Source organism: Venustampulla echinocandica (genome assembly GCF_003357145.1).
Source record: "Venustampulla echinocandica strain BP 5553 chromosome Unknown scaffold_2, whole genome shotgun sequence".
NCBI classification, from domain to species: domain Eukaryota; kingdom Fungi; phylum Ascomycota; class Leotiomycetes; order Helotiales; family Pleuroascaceae; genus Venustampulla; species Venustampulla echinocandica.
Window position 1 is genome coordinate 577,848 of NW_022474207.1, and position 7,819 is coordinate 585,666.

A 7,819-nucleotide genomic window follows, 5' to 3' on the forward strand; every position below is an offset into this window, starting at 1 on the left:
AGGGCCACTTTAGTACCTTTTTGGGGCTTTCCGAGGTGTCCCCCCTAGTGCCCCCTAGCGCCCACTAGTGCTCATTCCCTATGCCGCAACGGGCAGTAATGGAGTCAGGGCCCTTTTGGGAGGGGGCTGGATGCTTTTCCTCTTGTCGCCACCGGGGGAGCTCGGTACATACATGTCGTGGACTCAGCCAAGGGCCCCAAGCTCCCCCAAGCAAATACCTGAAATTCTATTCTGCTGCCTCCTCGGTCGCTCCACTCCCAAGACTCTGGCACGAGTATCTCTCTCCCGCAGTTCTTCGTATGGGGTACACAGTAGCAGTATCTTCTTGCTTCGTATGGCTGCTGCAGCAGCTCCCGAGCTTCCGACACACAGCCAGAGTCCCGAGTCTAGAGTCACGACAAATAAAGTACTTCCTACGGCTCTACTGCTCTCCTGCTACTCTCCTTCGTGCCTATACTGCAACAGCTACAGTCGGAGGTACTACGGAGCCTACGGTAGCAATACAAAACTATACCTACTATTATACTATACTATACTAGACGGACTAAAGTAATATCCAACCGCCTATACTTGTAATTGTAGTCTTGTACTACTCCTCCACAGTACTTACGAGCGTCCCGTTTGCGCCGTTCAGGAGTGCATATCATGCTCCTACTATATGTACTACTATACATCAGGACCTCGCAAACTCCCCGGGTACTTCGTCTAATAACATATCTCGCAAGAGATCATATAACTTGAAGTGCCCGGACAAAAAACCTCCCCTTCAGACTTAACTACCGTTACCTGCTGCCGTGCCCATTATTCTCCTCGCCGCACGTGAAGGGCCAAACTCGTTCCCAGACAATAAAAATGGGGGTTAGCCGGTGGGTTCTAGTTGGTAGCGCCCCGCAACTTTCATCATCCCGAAGGTATTGAGGGTCTGTCTGACGTGGATTCTATAATTTGACTCCTCCTTTTCCATGCGCCGTCAAAACTCACAAGAACAAGCTCTTTGCAAATAAATTATACTTATTCGCCCGTCAGTTCAGTCAATTGTCCAGATGATAATGTTTCCCTCCCCCCTTCCCTCTTTCCGCCAGCGCATCGATCTTGTAGCACTGGCTGAGGCTTTGCTCGTGGGCCCTCACTGCCAAAAAGAAAATGGCCCGAAGCGGATGGCTGTTTACAGGCAGCAATAAGGGGGCTTCTGGCAGCGTCATGTGCCCTGAAAACGGGCATCCGGCGTCACTCCATTTCGCCGGATTTCAACATCGCGAAATGAGGGGGAAGGTGCTGGCTACCAAGGCACGCATTAACGGAGGTTTTACGGGTGGTAGATGATATGATATGATATGATAGCAACGGCTTTGGCTTTGGCTTTCACTTTCATGGCCAACTCTCGATCTCCAGCTTCTGGCTTGACATCATTATTGTACGGTAAGGGTGTTGACCGAACTTTCCCGGGACCACAACTAGCTTCCGTCAAGCGTCGGCGTGATCTGGCATGTTGCCAGTAAGCGGGTGACGGAACGTTGCTTGTGCTTGTTCGAAAGGTCGGGATGCACACTACCACCTACTACTACCTCGTCAGTACGAAGTACCAGCCTGGTACTGTATTCACTCCCAGCGATTTATTAGTTCTGTTATCTCCCAGGCTTCTCTCGCTCCGAATCGCCAAGTATCACGATCTGGATCTACCTGGTTACTTGGGACCTTTAGACCGGTTGACCGTTCGACCGTGATCAGCTGCCTCAAGGGGACCGGCCATTGTCGGGACCAGCTAAGGATTATTTAGCTTGTGGCTAGCTAGGCTTGTCTATGCCCTAAAAGGAAAACGAGGCCAGATGGAGGAGTTCGACAAGATCCCTTGTAACCCAGAACCTCCCGTTGACACTTGCCAGCTAGTGAAAGCCTGAAAACTGGGAAAATTGGAAGTCTGGGGAACTGCACCCTTGAGTCAAGTAGCAATAATGAGCCTGGCAGGCACTGGAAGCTTCGGCCGCACTTGTAAAAAACTCATCAGGCCAAGTTTTAACAATGCCCCAAAAGTTTCCTACTCCGTAGTGACTCCGTAAGGCTCCCATCCATGCCCCACTTATCGAGGCCCAACGGCTAACAATCCATCAATGGCCCGCGGCCCCGAGGATTTGGGACTTGCATCCACGACTCAGGTTGCGGTCATTACGCCGCAACGTTCTCTCTCGTGCATTGTTGACCGCAACTGGTTGTCAACCGCTTTTGCTTCCTCCGCTAACCATCCGACAAGAAGAGATCGACGACTGGCTCTGATCGTAGGCTGCAGGCAATGCTATCTGCGGTGGGATCTATGAATTTCCGTTTCCATCAAAGGACCATCGCGTGGTACACAAGTTGTTGTTGGCAACTTCGCACTGTTGATGTCTCGTTCCGGAAGAATGTGGTATGGGGTGGTGTTGGACCTCCCGAGGGCCCGGATAGCAATTAGATCAGGATCAGAAGGTCGGAGCCCGGGGTATTGAGCCTTTCCTGCTTTGAGCACCGAAATTGTCCGTAGAACTCAAACCACAAGGCATGACGGCTCAATGTGTACGGAGTGGTAGTGGTGTTGGTACGAGAGCACTTTCGTCCGAGGCCCGTTGTCGCTGCAAACTCGCCTGTGTCTCATAGTAGCCCCGAGGCGCGTGTACGAAGTGTCCCCCGGGCTCGGGGCCTGTGATCCGGATTAGGGCACAGAGACAGCCGAGTGATTGCGAGCGATAACAGCGTAACGGATTGAGACCGTTCGTCGTGCCCATCCTACCGAACTCCTTAGGTAGTAGGTATTCCCGCTCCAGCGGCGCATGGGGGTGCGATCAAACAGCCATCTCCCCAGACCACATGTGTATCTTCGCCGCGGCAGCGTGTTGCCGTTTCCCCGTGTTGCGTGCTGCGAGCTGCGAGCTGGGGAGCTGCTGGTGGAGAGTCGTGGAGGAGTGCTTGTCACACACGATGTCAGATGGTCTGAATCCGTTCGCCAGACGAGGCGCGGAGCAATTGCCTTACCACCGCAAACAACAATAACCAGGTCTCCAATCCCATTCCCCAAAGGCTTGGGAAGGGCAGGTCTCACCCCCCACTGGCACACGTTGCTCGGGGTGTCTGACCGTGGGGTTGGCTCTGTAGCATGGCTCTCCGCCTTCCTTATCCAACAAACGTCGAACTTGGTGGGATGATGAGATAGAGACCTTGGCTCGCGTTGGCATCCAGCTCCCGAGTCGGGCGCGGCCCCATGGATACAGCTTGACTAACATCCGTTAAAGTATCTTTACTTGAAGGTATGTACTACGTACAGTACCAGGTAGGTTAGGTAGGCAGGTAGTACGAAGTCGCCGTCACAGAAGGCGATCGATACTCTCACTCACTCTCACTCACGCTCCCTCTCCCTCCCCTTTTCGAGAAAGTACCTATGTAAGGTAGGTACATGTACCTAGGTACCTATCCCGTGACCCAGAGTGGCATCGATCAATCGAACCGTAAAAGTCGAAGCCAAAGCGACTATTCAAGTATCGTGCTGCATAATGGTCCAAGACACCACAGCAGGAATGCAAGATCCGATCTCCTTGCATGCACGCACGCCCGCAGCATCACCATCTTGATAATCCTAAAGCGCTTAAAGCAGGACGATCCTCGCACCACAATGGTAAAACACCTATGAAGTACTAACCACATCCCACTCTTTTCTGAAAGCTCTACAACGCCCCTGCCGCCAGCATCTACCTACCAAGGTACGTTGTACAGCCACATGACAGGTCTCGGATCCTTCGCAACCAGTCCGACGAGGTTATTATTATCAATTCTCCTCAGTACAGTATAAGCATCAGCCCCGGGCTCGACCCGAACCGCCTTGCTCCCACTCGATTCCTCTCGATTATTACCACCCGCAAAGTGTCGCCAGTGCTAGGCTTGGTACTTTCCATGACCATCAAAAGCAAAGTCTCGACTGTCCGCGTGCACCTTCGCGTGCCGTTTTCATAGGCCGACATGTCACCATTCATAATTCCTCGTCACCTCTCACACCGTGAGGCAGAATTGGACGAGGTGCGCGCGTAACGCTTGGATACAGTCGGTTTCAATGCCCCCCCCAATTCTCGTGCTCGACGAAGTATCGAGTCGGATGAACACAAATAAATATGGCTTCATCTGGCGGAATTCTTTTATTGGCCCTTGCAAGAACTCTTTTCGACGTTGGGACCAGGAACGAGCAGTCATGCGGACAGTATCTTCGGGTGCCTGGCGAAAAGGAGTCCTCGGGTCTGAACAACACATGAAACACTTCGTCGTTCTTGGGTCTGTATGTTGGGGCTAATCGAACTGATCTGCTCGTCTGCTTGCTTGTTAGAGCCCAAATAACCTATCGCAAAGATGGTCACGAAGTGCTCTATCTGCCGCTGGTGCAGGCAGCCACGGGCCCCATTGGCCATGGTGCCAGAAGCCATCTACTCTATTTCGATACAGGCAGAGCACCGTCCCGCCTCGAATATCTTCCACGAGGTCACTATGCGCCTAGGAAGTTACGGAGGCTCGCGCCGGCGGTGCTGGCCGCAGTGAGAGACAATCCGATTATTGCCACAAATAGTATTGTTGTATTGCTATTCATGGGGGGTTTTGCACAGGGTCCAAAAACAGCTCTACCTCAGCCCTGCAACAACATCACCAGGGCACGCAGTTCTTGTCTAAGACAGGCTGTGCGCTGTCCCCAGAATCTCCAGGCTGTTACTCCATGGAGATGGCATCCTTGGGATTGTTCGCCTTCGCAGTCGCCGTGGTCACGATGACTCTTATGATAGCAAATACCAACGTTTTAACAAGAATAATATCATTCAGAGGCACGACTGATGCTGATCGCCTGGCATGACAGCGCATCACTTACTGTCATCTGACCCCGTGACTGCAGATGGGAGTTGGGGTCCAGGGAATTGGCGAGAGGAACTTGGGATCGCGGTTGCGGTTGCATGAACGGCGAGCTGAAGGCGACTCCTGCTCCTCGTGATGTCGGCCTTTTCACCAGATTTGTATTACAGGACTGTACCTATGTATGCAATGGTGAAGGAATTGGTTGGATGCAGATACGACGCCTACTCCGCGCTGATGATGGGTTAATCTATTTTGCCTTGCGCATCCGCTGCTTATGGTCCTTTCGGCGCTCCTGGAGCTATCATCACCAACATCAGCTGTCCACCGTGCATCATCGTGCTGCGTCGTGTCCATCACAGCCTTGCCCACAGGAAGGATTAGAAGCAACCAACCTGCCAGTCACCTTTCATTTCGCCCCGTCAACCAAAGCCACCCCCAGAAATCTCCAATTCTGCTTGCCTCATTCGAGGCCTCTGAATCATAATGCAGGGCGCACACTGTAAGAAGTAACAGTGGCCTGAATCTCTTTAATCATTGGGAGGGAACAAAAGACCGTTGTACGGAGTACGTAGTGCATTGTCTCCAGTCACATATCTCATCACGAGCGCATCCATTCCATCCCCTTACTTTGTGGAATCCAGCCTTGCTTCGCCACCCGTGGGCTCTACACTGTCCAATGTCCGCAGCCTCCTGTGGGTTCTCTAGCCGCGGACTCGTGTCCTCGCCTGGTCAGGTCAGGTCAGGTCAAGGTAGGTTCATTGGTACTTCGAGGAACAGATTCCGCCAATTAATAAATTCGTCCGACAGTATTATTATTCCCATTGCTATTTCGATATTATTGTCATCCAAGGACGTACAGCAGGAGTCATATAGTAATCCCCAGACAGGCAATCCTGGGGTTCGGCATCCCAGGCCTCAGCTGGCGGAGGATTGAGATAATCCTTCGCCGCCTACCTATCGCTCGCGCAGTGCCGGCCGCCACCGTTGCCATCCATGAGGCCGAAAGTGCGGAGAGATCTGGACAAGGGAGCCGCACGTGAGAATGATGGGATCAGCGCATGGGCTGGAGTTGATGGCTCCCGAGCACTCTATTTCAAACCGGGCTCCGCCGATTTTGTCTCCTTTTTCCAACGGCTTCCTTTCGGTCCTTTCTTGAGCCCCGAGGTAAGATCGTCAGTCTGAGCGTCACGGAACTATGCAATTTTATGATATAAAGGTCGCGCTGTGGGGCGATGGGGCGACAGCGCGGATGCGGGGGAGCAAGCGTGCGGAGTCCCGAGAGACTATTTCTTGGAATTATTATGATTGAGCTTCCGGTAGGAGAGCCAATCTACTAGTACAGTGACAGGTAGGCATCCGCCAGAGACAAATTCCCCAAGATTCCAAGCGCACCACACATAGAGCTCCCGAGGCAGCGGAACTTGTGGGGAAGCACGAAGCACGAAGCTCTGGAATTCCTGTTTTTCCATCAGAGCTGGGGCACAGATATGACGGATGATGCCCCATGGCAGTCAAAGCACCACCAAAAGGGCCGCTGGGTATCACATGACGACACGGTCATGCGTACCTTTATGCGCATAAATCTCCTCTGGTCACAGCGACCTCAGGTACTCCGTACCTATTTGAGGCGTTCGACCTGTTCACGGTCCACGGAAGCCCATCGAGACGCGCGAGCGCCTTTCGCCCCATGCCAAGCCCCCGATGGCAGTGTCTGATGATGGCCCAGAATCGTCAACCTCGACGACCGTCTAGCAGATGGCGATGTGGGGCGTCGTCTCCTATTTGAATCCTCGGGATTTCTTTAATTGACCGCGACTCAGCGACCCAGCGAGCAACACTGCCAGGCAGCTAGACTCTGCTCGAGAGCCCTAATTTCCCTAGAGCGTCCCGGCAATATCAGAGTGCGATATACTCCGTACGATGTATGTGGCACCTGCCAAATCCGAGACAGTGGGATGGAGTATGGGCTGCGCGAGCCTTGCGACGACACACCGGAGGTTTATTACCTATCGTGGGCGACACGAGGGCACCACTTTAGCCTGATTCCTTGTGCGCCGTTTTCAGGAGCACAATACTTCGTACTAGGTAGTAATAATAGGTATGTAATTCGGTACCGCGTCGCTCTCCCTAGACCCCCGTCCCCCACCGTACTCCGTACGGACTCCGGAGCGAGGATAAGTGATCGCTGATTAAACAGCAGTTGGCCTCAGTAATAATGGATAATAATAATACTCCTCCACCACCGGCAAAATGGAACTGCCGGCTGAAGCTCCCCGCGGCCCACTAACTTGAACGCACAGATGGCAACCCGAGCGCTGGGAACCCAATCTGGAAATATTCGTCAGTCAGATGGAATGGAGTAACATGCGATTTAGCCAACCAAATCACGCAGCGGCCCCGCAGAAGCCTCGACAATCGTCAAGGGGGACGGGGAACTCGCAGGCTCCCCTTCCGGCCGGCAGGGCGTCTGGGGCCGTCAGCCTGGATTGAGCCACTGGCAACGCCTGGTACTTGACTACTCGCACGGCGGTACTCGAATGTTGGGTGCTGCGCACCATGGGGTTTGAAAGTTCGGTGCGAAGTACCAGGATTGTTTTAAAATTATCCAGCCCCGTTTCTCAACGGCGCCCGTCTTCGTCAGCGATGAGAATCGTGCGATGTTGGTCAAATGCGGTAATGTTGAACATTTGCTTGACTGCTCTTTGTCACGATGCTTTTTCGCAGAGAAATTTCGGTATCCCCGAGCGACAATCTAGACAAGAGTCAGTTCGCCCAGGCGCGACATCTCTCGGCATCAAGGGCACGATTCCGACCCAGTGGTTCGTTCAAGATCTTGGCTAGAAACACAAATTAGTACTAAAATGGGTGTCGTTTCTATTTTAATTCTTGAAATAGGAATGCCGACGTCTCATCTGAATTTCGGGAGCGCCCCGTGCCTGGGGATGTTTTGCTCGAGACCCCCAAT